Here is a 15,629-nt window from a genome sequence, read left to right on the forward strand (position 1 = left end):
CTATGCTGTAAAATTCAATTCTATTCTATTCATGAATGAGTCCTTCATTGGCTGCCTTTCCCCCTCCTTTTTCTGTGTTCTGAGTCAGGATCAGTCGTGATTTTCTTGCACCACTGCCCAACTTCAGTTGCTTCAAGAGTGACGTAATTGCATTGCATAGTCACCTGGTAGTGACTAGTCAGTCCGAGTAATAGGTGTTTATTCAATACACAGGTTTACTCAATACACAGGCTGAAATCTGAACAATCCCAACATGGCCATAATATTTCTTCTAGCTTTTGTTTGTGATTCTGGTTGGTCCGAAACCTAACATACGAGGGTATGTGAGGTAGAGGGAAAGCAACTTCAGGATTTGTGGTGCTTGGAGTAGATTCTGTTGTGGGCACACTTAATGGGCTGGATTCTCCGATCCCCAACGCCGAAATTGCGTTTGGCGAGGGGGTGGAGAATCTCCGATGATGGCAAAATCGGGGGCGCCACCGCTTTCACGATGCTCCGCCCCCTGAAAAGTGGTGTACTCTAGGAGTACACTGCACACTGTATCCACGGCCTCAGGCCATTACCTGAGTCCTGCCCTGTGATGCTGCGCCCCCAACCGGCCAAGTTCCCGACGACGTGAGATTCTCATGGTCTCACCCATCGTGAACTCAGCCTGGCAGCTGCGGACTCAGTCCAGCACCGCCATAGTCCGGGGAGGCCGATCTGCGGGCGGGGGGGGGGAGCTTCGTTCTGGGTTGGGGGCACGGCGGGGGCGGTCCGGGGCGCACGAGCGGACCTGGGCAGGTGGGGGGCTATTTCTGGGTCCACGGGCTGTGTCCGCCATGAAGCACGGCCGCCGCTGTGCGTGCGCAGCCACGGACCCGGCAATGCTCCAGGCCGGATCTGCAGCTAGAGCTGGGCGCTCCATGCTGCCTGGTTGCTAGCCCCCACCGGAGCAGGGGATCGGTGGGCATTTTGCACCTGTTTTCCTGGCGTAAAACACCACCGTTTTCACGCCGACAGCCAAATGTCTTGGGCACGTCACTGGAATGATGAGTACTTCAGTCTTTAGTAATAACGTTGGCTCCATAAATGTGAGAGTGCTGGGATGCAAGCTTTTGAATCTCCAATTTAGCAAGCTACTCATCCACGTTTCTTATCATTTTCTACTTGTTTGGAGAGGTGGTAAACTCTGTTGCTCACCAAATGAGCAGTTACAGAATGTTATAGAACCCCGACAGTGCAGAAGGATGCACGTTTGCCCATCAAGTCTGCACCAACCCCCTTAAAGAGCATCCTACCTACCCCCACTCTCCCTGCATCACCGTCCAACCTTTAGACACTAAGGGGCAGTTTAGCATGGCCTAACCTGCACATCTTTGGATTGTGGGAGGAAAGCGGAGCACCTGGAGGAAACCCACACAAATACAGGAAGAACGTGCAAATCCCTCACAATCACCCAAAGCTGGAATCGCACCCGGGTCGCTAGTGCTGAGGCACCAGTGCTAACCACTGTGCCACCATGCTGGTCCAGTTGGGTTGCGACAGCTGTCCCTAATGAGAAAAAAATTGCATTGTGGCATTACTGTTATATGCTGCAATCCACCATCCTTTTATGACATATCCTGAAACGATTCCTTTTATGAAAGTTGTGGAGAGTATTGTGAACCACTGTACCCTTTGAAAGGGTCAGCCTTTGTTCAGTTGATAGCAGTCTGACTTCTGTATCAGACGGTTGTGGGTTCACGCCTGAAGCGATTTCAGGCTATAATTTCGCTTGACTAAGGGAGTGCTGCAGTATTGAAGGTGCCTTCTTTCAGATGAGGTATACTGAGACCTGGTCTGTCATCTCAGATGGCAACAGGGCCAGGGAAAGAAATGATATACCGTTGTGCCTGTCCAGTTTCTGAGCCCCTTATTCCCCCCCCCCCTCCCCGCCCCCCAATCCCCCCTCACCTACTCTCCCTCCCAACCTTTTAAGCTTCCCTCTCACATCCTTCAGGTGCCCAGAGTTGGGAACCATGTTCACAACTTTTTGGCTTTCATACTCTATGCCTCTCAAAAGCCCATCAAAAGCTCGTGTTTCAGTATGATGCACTTTATAACCACAGCTTTGTCAGAAAATTAATATTATACAGCAGCACCGCTTCTTTGAACAATGCCAGTAACCTTCACCACACACTGCCTTCAAATCTCTCTTGAAGTGTCCTCTCTGGTTTCCCAGCAGCTGGCTTTTCAGATCTGACCTTATTAACACTGCTTGCTGGGAATTAACCAGCTGTTCCTGCTGTTGGCTGAGTTCTAAAACAGCGACATTCATAGCTTTCAGTATCTCCTTGAATATGTCCTTCCTCTTTAAACACTGTTTCATCCAGTTTCTTTAGAACTCCTTTCCAGAATTGATTATCTTACAGGAACGGGACTAGACCATTCAGCCCCTTGAGCGTGTCCCAGCATTCAATGAGGTCACGACTGATCTGAGGCCTTACTCCAAAAACCTGCTGTTGGCTCATATCCCTTAATAACTTTGCTCAACAGAAGTTTATCTGTCTCGGATTTAAAATTAACAACTGATCTAGCATCAATTACCATTTGTGGACGAGAGTTCCAAACTTCTACCACCCTTTGTGTGTAGAAGTGTTTCCTCATATCTCTCTGAATGGTCTGGCCCTAATTATTAGACTATTCCCCCTAGTTTTCGAATCTCCAACCAGTGGAAACAGTGGAAATCTTTATCTGTCTTTTGATGTTAATATCTTGAAGACTTCGATCAATTCACCCTTTAACCATCTAAATTCTGAAGAAAACCGGCCTAATTTGTGTAATCTCTCCAAATAACTTAACCCCTGAAGTCCAGGTATCATTTTTTAAACCTATGTTGCACTCCCTCCAAGGCCAAAATATCCTTCCTAAGGTGCGGTGCCAAGATCTGCTCACAGTACTCCTAAGTGGGGTCTAACCAGGGTTTTGTAAAGCTGCAGCTTTAATGACATAACTTACATAGATACATACATAGAAGATAGGAACAGGAGGAGGCCTTTTGGCCCTTCGAGCCTGCTCCGCCATTCATCACGATCATGGCTGATCATCCAACTCAGTAGCCTGATCCTGCTTTCTTTCCATAGCCTTTGATCCCATTCTCCCCAAGTGCTATATCCAGCCGCCTCTTGAATATATTCAAAGTTTTAGCATCAACTACTTCCTGTGGTAATGAATTCCACAGGCTCACCACTCTTTGGGTGAAGAAATGTCTCCTCATCTCTGTCCAAAATAGTTTACCCTGAATCCTCAGGCTGTGACCCCTGGTTCTGGACACGCCCATCATTGGTAACATCTTCCCTGCATCTACCCTGTCTAGTCCTGTTAGAGTTTTATAAGTCTCCAGCGAGAACAATCCCAACCTCATCAGAGCTCCTCATGTGACAGTCCCGCCATCCCTGGAATCAGTCTGGTAAACCTTTGCTGCATTCCCTCAATGCTGCAATTGTATAAGGTGTTAGTGAGGCCACACCTGGAGTATTGTGTTCAGTTTTGGTCTCCTTACCTGAGAAAGGACGTACTGGCCCTGGAGGGTGTGCAGAGGAGATTCACTAGGTTAATCCCAGAGCTGAAGGGGTTGGATTACGAGGAGAGGTTGAGTAGACTGGGACTGTACTCGTTGGAATTTAGTAGGATGAGGGGGGGATCTTATAGAAACATATAAAATTATGAAGGGAATAGATAGGATAGATGCGGGCAGGTTATTTCCACTGGCGGGTGAAAGCAGAACTAGGGGGCATAGCCTCAAAATAAGGTGAAGTAGATTTAGGACTGACCTTAGGAGGAACTTCTTCACCCAAAGGGTTGTGAATCTATGGAATTCCTTGCCCAGTGAAGCAGTTGAGGCTCCTTCATTAAATGTTTTTAAGGTAAAGATAGATAGTTTTTTGAAGAATAAAGGGATTAAGGGTTATGGTGTTCGGGCCGGAAAGTGGATCTGAGTCCACAAAAGATCAGCCATGATCTCATTGAATGGCGGAGCAGGCTCGAGGGGCCAGATGGCCTATTCCTGTTCCTAGTTCTTATGTTCTAATGAGAAGGAGACCAAAACTGCACACAATACTCTTGAGTGTGGCCTCACCAAGGCACTGTACAATTGCAGCAGCACATCCCTGCTTCTATACTCGAAACCTCTTGAATTGTAGGCCAACATACCATTAGCCTTCTTTACCATCTGCTGCACCTGCATGCTTACCTTCAGCGATTGGTGCACAAGGATACCCAGGTCCCGCTGCACACTCTCCTTTCCCAATTTGCAACCATTCAGGTAGTAATCTGCCTTCCTGTTTTTGCTTCCAAAATGAATATGAACTTCTGCTTCCTTAATACTCCAGTCCTCTAGACATAAAGGCCAGCATTCCATTAATCTTCTCGATTACGTTCTGCACTTGTTTATGGCATTTTAAAGGTCTGTGCACCTGAACCCCCAGGTTTCTTTGGATATCCACTGAATTTAGCTTCATACCACCTAGAAAGTACCCTGAACTATCCTTTTTTGGTCCAAAATGGATAACGTCACACCTGCTTCCGGTAAAATCCATCCGCCATAGTTTTGCCCATTCACCGAGTCTATCAATATCCCTTGTAATTTTATGCCGTCACCTACACTGTCTACAGTGCTACCCTACTTTGCGTCGTCAGCAAATTTGGATATATGACTTTCTATGCCATTATCCAAGTCGTTAATGAATAATGTGAACAATTGAAGCCCTAACACCCATACCTGTGGGACACCACGAGTCACATCCTGCCTGTTTTAGTCTCTACCCTACTTAGCCCTACTTTCTGTCGCCTGCCACTCAACCAATTTCCCAGCCATGTCAGTAATTTGCCCTCAATTCCGTGGGCACCTCCCTTAGTTAACAGTCTCTTGTGTGGAACTTTATCAAATGCCTTCTGGAAGTCCATATAAACAACATCCATAGACATTCCCCTGTCCACTACCTTAGTCACCTCTTTAAAAAATTCAGTGACGTTTGTCAGACATGACCTACCTGCCATGAATCCATGTGGTTCTCTCTGATTAACTAAAAAGTTTTGAGGTGTTCAGTTACTCTATCCTTGATTATAGACTCCAACAAATATCTCACCACGCTTTAGACTAACTGACCTGTAATTCCCTGGTTTTCATCTTCCACTCTTCTTAAAAAGTGGAGTGGCATGAACAATTTTCCGATCCAGAGGGACGACTCCTGAATCTAGGGTACTCTGAAAGTTAAAATGAGGGCATCTACAATGTGCTCCCCTACTTGTTTTAACACCCTCGATGGAAACCAAGAGGCCCTGGGGATTTGTCACTTTTTAATTCCATTAATTTCCTCATTACCAATGTTTTGCTTCCGTTAATTTTATGTAGTCCTTGTCCCCCATCCACTATTAATGTATTCTGGACGGCTGGCAAGCTACCCTCCTTTTCTACTGTAAGTACTGAGGTAAAGTAATTATTCAACATGTCCCCATAGTCACTGACAATTTCCCCACTTTCTGTCTTTAGCGGGCCAACATTGCTCCTGACCACCCGTTTTCCCTTCATGTAGCTATAACATTTTATATTGACTTTGATGTCCCTTTCAGTGGCTCTTATAAGCTGCTTTGTGGCCCTTTCTGGTCTTTGCACCTTCACCATTCGGTAGGATGTGTGCTGTTTTTTGCAATTTTGTAAGCTCTCTCTTTTAGTTTTATGCTGTCCATAACTGTTTTTTTCTGTAAAGTGGAGCTTTTCCCTCTCTGGTATAAACTGGTCCTGCATGGCTTTAAATGTTTCCGTAGTCATCTTCCGCAGTTCTTCGGTTGTTTTACCCATTACCGGATTTTTTCAATTTACTGTGGACAGTCTTCTATCTCACCTCATTAAAGTCAGCCTTCGCTAAATCTAAAATTCTAGTAGCTAATTTGTGTTTTTCACTTTCAAACGTTACATGAAGTCAATCATGTTATGATCACCATTTGATAAATGTTGACGCAATTAGGTTACTAATTAAATCCGGTTCATTGCTCAATACTAAATCTAATATTTCTTGTCCCTTTGTTGAATCAAGGGCATTTGCTGTAGGAAATTATCCCTGACACACTCCAGAAATTTATAGGTGCTTGACAGCCTCTCCCAAACTATGTTAAAGTTAAAATCCCCCATTAATACTACTTTGTGACACACTTACCTAATTTCTGCATTTATACAATCTAGCACTTCTGAGCTGCTACCTGGAGGTCGATGCACGACACTTATTACAAGGTCAATAGAGAAAATGCTGGAAAATCTCAGCAGCTCTGGCAGCATCTGTAGGGAGAGAAAAGAGCTAACGTTTCGAGTCCAATGATTCTTTGTCAAAGCTAACAGACAGAGAATGTGGGGAATATTCCACGTACTCGAACCGTTAGCTCTTTTCTCCCCCTACAGATGCTGCCAGACCTGCTGAGATTTTCCAGCATTATCTCTTTCGTTTCAGATTCCAGCATCCGCGGTAATTTGCTTTTATACTTATTACAAGATCTCCACTGGATGCTTTACCCTCATTATGGCCTCACTCACCATTAAATCGATCCTGTTTCTAATCAGTAAGCCTCCCCCCCCCCCCCCCCCGCACATACCCGTCCATTAGGTTTTAGAATTTAAAAGAAAAGTGAACTCCCTTTATCCATACTTTATGTCTCACACCTTTCTTTCACACTGTGGTGATATGATCTGCATACTCGCCTGCCATTGAGCCAGAACGTCGGCTTACCATTGGCCCTGGTCGGTCATGTTCCTCTCGACCGATTGGCCGAGAGGCTGAGTTAACCACGCCTCTATTAACGAGGTATAAATGCTGAGACGCCTGACGATCGTCCCTTTCCACTGTAGACGATCGCAGAGCTGTGTTCTAGTTAATTAAAGCCAGACTTTGGTAAATCACTCGCCTCGCGTACAATCGATGGTACATCACACGCCTTGCATATCTTGAATCACACCAATCCATTCAGATTGTATTCAGATTCAGAAACAATACTTTTCACTGTATACTAATACACGTGACAATAATAAATCAAATCAAATCAGATGTATTCCTGTTCTGTAACCATCCTGACGAACTTACCTTATGTCAACATCTATTTGAAGTATTGCTAGGCTCACTAATTTATAAAACCCACCGTTTACATTCACACGGTCACTCAGCGCCTTTCTTTAATTACCACTTGCATACCCCAACAGTTTAAAAATCTAACCAAAATATTACCAATCAGAAAAATATACCATTTTCTTGGATTGGCCTGACAGGTTTTCTTGACAGAAAGAGTTGCTTTTATCGCACTAACCTTGTGTTTGTCACAGTTGGTGCATGTTCTGAGCTAGCCTCGGTGGAATTGACACAAAAGTGAGGGTCGGAAGCAGGTTGCCTTTCAGCCTGGGCCGGTATGTGAATGTTTTTTTTGGGGAGAGAGATGTGGGTGTGTGTGAGTTTGTCTGGCTCACTCCCTGTCTGTGTTCACCTGCTCTCCCTACAGGCTGACGCCCCACCGAGAAGCAGAAGGTCAGGTTAGGAAGGGCCTGGCCCGGGGCCACGCACCATCAGGAGTAAATTTATTTTTAGTTTGGTTTCATTTTGTTTTTGAAATTCTGTACATATGGCCAGTTCAAATGAAAAAGTAATTTGGAAAGGCGCCAGATAATTGAACTGGAAATGTAGTTGCTGAGAGCATTCCACATAGATCACATATATAACAATGGTATTTGACTTTAGTAGTCAAAACCGAGAAAATTATTTTACAAGTTACAGTACATAACATTGTGGTGGCAATTAAGGTATTGGCCAATCAACAATTAATTAAAGCAATAATATGAGCAACGGGAGATAAAAGAGCAATAGCCCAACAATAGCGGATCACCAGTTATGTGTAACCTGTCAGGTACGAATCAAACAAAGCAATGCTAAAATCATTGTAATAAATCAGAGGAAATTGTACAGGAGCAAAATAAGGGAACTTAAAAACTCACAGAACTTACTGCATCTTTCCTCCACCAAGCTCGGGTGAAGCCATTTCAATCACCCATTGAGGAGATTGCCCTGAAAATAGCACATGGCGTCCTTTCGGGTCCACAGGAGGGTAAGAGCACGGAAGGCCAGAGATGGGATTTATGATTATTTAGAAAAACATAGTTTGATTAAAGATAGTCAGCATGGCTTTGTGAGGGGAAGGTCATGCCTCAAAAGCTTCATTGAATTCTTTGAGGATGTGACGAGACACATGAAAATGAAATGAAATGAAAATCGCTTATTGTCACGAGTAGGCTTCAATGAAGTTACTGTGAAAAGCCCCTAGTCGCCACATTCCGGCGCCTGTCCGGGGAGGCTGGTACGGGAATCGAACCGTGCTGCTGGCCTGCTTGATCTGCTTTAAAAGCCAGCAATTTAGCAGAATGAGCTAAACCAGCCCCGATATTGATGAAGGTCGGGCAGTGGATGTGGTGTATATGGATTTCAGTAAGGAATTTGATAAGGTTCCCCATGGTAGGCTCATTCAGGAAGTTAGGGGGGATGGGATACAGGGAAATCTGGCTGTCTGGATACAGAATTGGCTGGCCGAAAGATGACAGCAAGTGGTAGTGGATAGAAAGTATTCCGCCTGGAGGTCGGTGACCAGTGGTATCCCACAAGGATCTGTTCTGGGACCTCTGCTCTTTGTAGTTTTTATAAATGACTTGGATGAGGAAGTGGAAGGGTGGGTTAGTAAGTTTGCCGATGGCACAAAGGTTGGGGGAGTTGTAGATAGTGTTGAGGGTTGTTGCAGGTTACAGCAGGACATTGACAGGATGCAGAGCTGGGCTGAGAAGTGGCAGATGGAGTTCAGCCTTGATAAATGTGAAGTGATTCATTTTGGAAGGTCGAATTTGAATGCTGAATACAGGGTTAAAGGCAGGATTCTTGGAAGTGTGGAGGAACAGGGGGAACTTGGAGTCCATGTACGTAGATCCCTCAAAGTTGCCACCCAGGTTGATAGGGTTGTTAAGAAGGCATATGGTGTGTTGGCTTTCATTAACAGGGGGATTGTGTTTAAGAGCTGCGAGGTTTTGCTGCAGCTTTATAAAACTCTAGTTAGACCAGACTTGGAATATTGTGTCCAGTTCTGGTCGCCTCATTATCGGAAGGATGTGGAATCCTTTGGCGAGGGTACAGAAGAGATTTACCAGGATGCTGTCTGGACTGGAGGGCATGTCTTATGAAGAAAGGTTGAAAGAGCTAGGGATTTTCTCACTGGAACGAAGAAAGCAGAGAGGTGACTTGATAGAGGTGTAAAAGGTGATGAGAGGCATGGATAGAGTGGATAGCCAGAGACTTTTCCCCAGGGTGGAAATGGCTGTCACGAGGGGACATAATTTTAAGGTGATTGGAGCACGGTATAGGGGAGATGTCAGAGGTCGGTTCTTTATACAGAGAGTGGTGGGTGTGTGGAATGCGTTGCCAGCAGAGGTGGTGGAGTCAGAGTTATTAGGGACATTTAAGCGACTCTTAGACAGACACATGGACAGCAGTAAATTGAAGGGGTGTAGGTTAGGTTGATCTTAGATTAGGATAAATGGTTGGCACAACATCGTGGACTGAAGGGCCTGTACTGTGCTGGATTGTTCTATGTTCTAGACTGACTGCATCACCCAGAGTGTACCCTGGCTGTCAAAACAGATGGTTGCACAGACTTAGTCTCTCGCTCCAGATCTCAAGCATTGGAACTTTGTCCAGAAGCGGTATGATTGCCCGTTGAGGGCAGCACGGTGGCCTAGTGGTTAGCACAACTGCCTCACGGCGCTGAGGTCCCAGGTTCGATCCCGGCTCTGGGTCACTGTCCGTGTGGAGTTTGCACATTCTCCCTGTGTCTGCGTGGGTTTCGCCCCCACAACCCAAAAATGTGCAGAGTAGGTGGACTGGCCATGCTAAATTGCCCCTTAATTGGAAAAAATAATTGGGTAATCTAAATTTAAAAAAAAAAAATGATTGCCCGTTGCGCTCTTGTTTGTGAGCACATTGAAGGCTCGGACCCTAGTGATTTGCACCATGAGAACTGAACACCACCCCTCTCCTGGGCTCTGCGTGGCACTATTCTGAAGCAGAGCAGTGGAGCTATCCCAGAGGATTGTCCTCAATCAATTTTTTTTTAAAAAAGCACTGTCTGGTTATTATGCAGATGTTTGTTGAAGTTCCTGTGCTTCAATGAACATGGTGCATTTCTTATATTTTTTTATATCCCAAAAGTGCTTACACTTCAAAACAGTTCAATGGCTGTAAAGTGCTTTAGGATGTTCTGAGGTTGTGAAAAGCAAATTGGATATTTTTTTCAAACGGAAATCTCACAACACTATTGTAATAACTTCCCCAACTCTTCGATCTATATCCTGGCTAACATCTATACCGTAATCAAAATCAAATGATCTGACCGTATTGCTGTTTTTGGGAGCTTGCTGTGCATAAATTGGCTACTCCATTTTCCTACATTAAAACAGTGACTATACTCCAAAAGTACTTGGTTGTCTGGGATCTCCTGAGGTTGTGGCACCTGCTGTACAAATGCAGGCTTGTTTGTTCTTTCTCTGTTGACAGTTTAGATATAATTGCAAATTATCTCTTTACTGAGGGTCAGTTTAGCTCAGCTGGCTGGACGGCTGGTTTGTTATGCAGAACGATGTCAGTTGTGCGGGTTCAATTCCCACACCGGCTGAGGCTATTCTCAACCTTGCCCCTCGCTTGAGGTGTGGTGACACTCCGGTTTAATCACCGCCAGTCAGCTGTCAAGGGGGAAGCAACCCCTTGACAGGGGTTCTCTGGGACTGTGGCGACATTTACATTTTAATTACATTTTTATTTCTTTACCGAGGGCTGCCGCTGAGATCTGGGATTGTGTTATTCCCGTCCTCTTCCCGTCCCATTTCATCATCATTTCCTGGGGAGTCCTGTTCAAATATGTGGACTAATTCATCATGTGTTTCTGCATTTTCGACTGGATTCTGTGGGGTCAACGCGACACTGTCAGTGGACAACCACCGAAATATCAGAGCAGTAAAGTAGTTACTTTAATGGTTTAGATTTTTGAAAGCTTGATGACTGGAGTACCTAGGATGTCATTGTCTCCAGTGTCTCATCGTTATTGAAGATTTCTCAGTAGTTATTGTTTGAGGGGTCAGTATACATTCCACATTGCCACCGATGGAATTAGTAAAAGAAAATGGGCAAGATGGAGATGGGAGAAAAGTCTCATTCAAAACGGCTGGTTGAACATTTGAGCTCCATGAAGTGATTAAAACCATTGCAATATCTGTATGCGGCTTGGAGAATAAGGTCCCAGAGTCGCTGCGCAGGCTTAGACGAGGAATGACACTGGGGTGGAGTATGAGGGAGCGGCTGGTGCTCCTAGAACCAAACTCCAGGAAGAATTGGCCCTTTGATGAGAGAAAGGACAAAAACTTAAAAGAATTGCAAAATGAAAGATCCCTCTCAAAGGTGGTTGTTGTATCCTTTTGACTCCCTTAGATCTGGTACTCCCTCTGTAATTGCACTTTTTAAAATTATGACAAGAGCTTTGGACACAATCGCGTTCTTGTTTCAGTGGCAACTGTCTCATTGAACCTGGCAGCAGAGCCCCTCATCGCGAACCAAACCACATTAGTTAGTGCTCAAAATACAACATCAATTATACAGCACCTAATTACACATGATTCTGCAGCTTAAAATTACAGTTGTAATAACCCCGGGCACTGTCATCGTGGATCCTTTAAAATCTTTTGGCACACCTCTAATTTGTGTAATTGCATACAAGTAAAATGAAGTCGAACAGTTGGAATTGATAAATATCTCAGTCTTTATTCAAAACTTTTGACATTCAAATACTAGAACCCATCATAAAAACGAGCTAGCTTCAGTGTGGGTTTGTTTCCTAGAGTAAAGCATTTATTGTTTAGTTCTCCTCTCGAAGCCTTATCCATTTAGCTATTTCCTGTAGAACTAGATGAGTGCCTGAATCCCCCGGTCTCCTTTGTGTATCATTGTTCACACCTGCTGGCTGACTAATGAAGAATTGCAATTTTCTCCAGGGTAACTTGTTTAGTTGTTTTATAGTTAGCTGATTGGCACAGACATTTGTCAGTACCCGGGTTGGCATGGATCACTTAGTATGAAGCCATTGTTGTGTCTGAGTTAGTTAGCTGTGTCTTTCTTTTTCTCATTTTCATCCCAGCTCTCATAAAGTTGATGACTGTTGTTGGGATAATGTTCAGGAGATGGACCTCTGGATAAATTTCTCCCTCGCCAAACACCTTCCCAACCCAGCAGGAACACGTTTCAATCTGCCCGAGTTGCACAGACCAGCAATTGGAACATCTGAGACTTGCGAATGTGTATGACACTGTGGTTCCTTTGCCAACTGGGTTAAAGTGGCCAGCTCCGGAGCACAGGTGTAGCAGCCAGTGTCAGTCTGGGAATGGGCCCGAGAGCACAGAATTATCACCGACGTTAAGTGGGCAGAGTCCATGGAGGGATTTAAGGTCAAAGATCATGAAATTAACAAGGCAGTAAGCGGAAATGGTGAAACTATAACAATTTTCTGAGAGATAAGGCAGTTTAATTTGATGGAAATTCTTATTGCAGGATGGTGAAGTAGTTTGTGTTCACTATTTCTTTGAGGAAACTGTTCTGGTGGACTTTGAACTTAATTGCGTTATTTGTTTATACGCTGAGTGCCTGACTTGCCCTCAACATTTGAGGGGCGTGGAAGCGGTGATTCTGTGTGTGCGTGCGTCTGATACTGATTGTCAGCCACCAAGGCTTCCTTACTGATCTGCAAACTGCCACAAGCCTGAAACTAGGATGTACACAGCACCTGGATTGAACAGTCTCATCTGTTCCTGTATAGTTGGTGTGCATTTCTTAACCAGTCAGTGAGTATAGCAAATGATTGGCTTCTGTTCTAATCATAGAATCATAGAATTTACAATGCAGAAGGAGGCCATTCGGCCTGTCGGGTCTGCACCGCCCTTGGAAAGAGCACCCTAATTAAGCCCACACCTCCAGCCTATTCCGTAACACAGTAACCCCACCTAACCTTTTTGGACACTAAAGGGCAATTTCAGCAAGGCCAATCCACCTAACCTGCACATCTTTGGACTGTGGGAGGAAACCGGAGCACCCGGGGGAAACCCACGCAGACAGGGGGGTAAAGTGCAGACTCTGCACAGACAGTGACCCAAGCCGAGCATCGAACCTGGGACCCTGGAGCTGTGAAGCAACAGTGCTACCCACTATGCTACCATGCCGCCCATTATGGTCCCATGTGAATTGGCAGGGAGACTGAGTTCTTCATTTATATACGAGGGTGCCGTAGAGATTGGAAGATGTTTTAACCTTTGAATGTGGAATTGCTGCTGAATTTAGTATACATCATGTTGTTGATAATATTTTAAATACAAATTCGGCCTATTTATACTGGAGCTATTTTGCAGATGTGGAGTTGGCAAGTTACATCCCCAGTGAAATGTGGAAGTGGTAAAAACACTGGCTGTTACATTTTCATGGCAGCCATTATCTGCTTAACCTACACTACATGCAATAATGCTGAGACACATGGGTATTTTTGTTTTGTTAAGATATTGCTAGAGGGGCAGCACGTGGCACAGTGGTTAGCATTGCTGCCTACGGTGCTGAGGACCCGGGTTCGAAGTGGGTCACTGTCTGTGTGGAGTTTGCACATTCTCTCCGTGTCTGCGTGGGTTTCACCCCGACAACCCAAAGATGTGCAGATTAGGGGAATTGGCCATGCTAAATTGCCCCTTAATTGGAAAAATAATAATTGGGTACTCTAAATTTAAAAAAAATATATTGCTAGAGGAAAGAGTTACCATCTCCTGGTCGGTGAAGCCTGCTAGAAAACACGTGGGTTGATTTGTTTTTTTGTGTGTGTTTGTGTGGGGACAAGATTCAAGTTTAGGCGTAGCACAGCCCACAAGCTCCTGGCGTCTACTGACGAGGCTGCGACTTGAAAGAATAACTACCGTGGCATGGTACTGGAGGTCTGTTGGCACCCACTGAGCTATCATCCAACAAGTTTCAGCAACTTCATAAGGAAGAAGGAGATTGGAAAAACAAAATAAAAATATGCCAGTCTGGCAAAGGTGGTGAAACGCAAATGCCAGTCGAATGCAGACGTTGGATCCTCATAAAAGGGTACCAAAGATCCAAGAAGGACATAGAATTTACAGTGCAGAAGGAGGCCATTCGGCCCGTCGAGTTTGCACCGGCTCTTGGAAAGAGCACCCTACCCAAGCCTGCACCTCCACCCTGTTGCTTGTTCTGGTGAGTGTGCTTTACACTCAATTGGCTCTGTTTTATTACCTTGCTCTAGAGTCGCCAGGTATCTTTATGATACCACCTGGAGGTTCAAGTTCAAGTGCTGATCAATGACTCAGTACACCAATTAGTAAGGTTCAAATCAAAACACGTTTATCATATACACAGTTAATCGCTACTCGTGCATAAACACTACAAAACTAGACTATCTCTACCATTACAGGCCAATACTTATCTTTGGAAAAGAACCCACTGGGTCAGGGAACAATGGCCTCTTGTTCAATCCTGGGGCTGCGGGCTTCCAACTGGTACGGACTAAGGGTCAGGAGCGCCTATCTCGTAGCATGCGTTGACTGGACACTTGTCGGTGTAGCTGTTAGCCAGGCCTCTCCTTCTCATGGTCAAGAGTTCTTCCAAGCTGCTAAGATGTTCTGCTGGGAGGGCCGGCTAAGAGAGTGAATTGAACTTGAGACCTGTCTTTTATAGGCCCCAGGGGCTTCGCGCCCTTTCCTGCCTCCAATCGATTGGATCACGTACCAATCGATCGGTTTGAATTCCCCCAATACTGGGGCTGTTCCCTGATTGCTGGGCGTTCCTTGGGTGCTCGTTAGCCTCTTTTGTCTTGGACTCCTGCTGGCGCCGAGGAGTCTGACTTGTTTTGACCGTTCTCGATTGTTACCATTGTGCCCGGGAATCGCTCATTAATATTCAGATTGCTGGTTTCAATGCTGTCTGCTTTCTGCGAGTCGAATATACAGGAAAACTTTGCAAACTGCTTGCTTCTCTGAGCCTGTCCATTTTTCCCTGCGTTCTTTGCGAATCTCCATTTTAAACTAGGGAAGTGGCCAACCCAGGTGGCTACAACCCTATCCCCATAACCCAGCAACCCCACCCAACACTAAGGGCAATTTTGGACACTAAGGGCAATTTAGCACGGCCAATCCACCTAACCTGCACATCTTTGGACTGTGGGAGGAAACCGGAGCACCCTGAGGAAACCCACACATACACTGGGAGAACATGCAGACTTCGCACAGACAGTGACCCAAACCGGGAATCGAACCTAGGACCCTGGAGCTGTGAAGCAATTGTGCTAACCACTATGCTACCGTGCTGCCATTGTAGCTGCCACTGCCGGCAGCCGCCAGCGTCATGGATGGGGACAGACTAGCTAGTTGTAATGTAGCTGGGAAAACATGAGGCTGGAAAATTAACGGATCTCCATCTCTTCCCTAAACAAAAAAAAGTACCATTAAACCTGTGTCCTCTGGTTCTCAATCCTTCCACTAATGGGAATGTTTTTCCCTA

At 45.3% G+C, this 15,629-nt stretch overlaps 1 protein-coding gene across 9 annotated transcripts in view; it reads left to right on the forward strand.

Moving 5' to 3' along the window:
• The window catches only part of LOC119957052 (dedicator of cytokinesis protein 7-like), a 179,182-nt gene that overhangs the window by 29,832 nt on the left and 133,721 nt on the right, over nt 1-15,629 (forward strand). The window lies entirely within an intron of this gene.

Source organism: Scyliorhinus canicula, chromosome 25 (genome assembly GCF_902713615.1).
Source record: "Scyliorhinus canicula chromosome 25, sScyCan1.1, whole genome shotgun sequence".
Classification (NCBI taxonomy): Eukaryota; Metazoa; Chordata; class Chondrichthyes; order Carcharhiniformes; family Scyliorhinidae; genus Scyliorhinus; species Scyliorhinus canicula.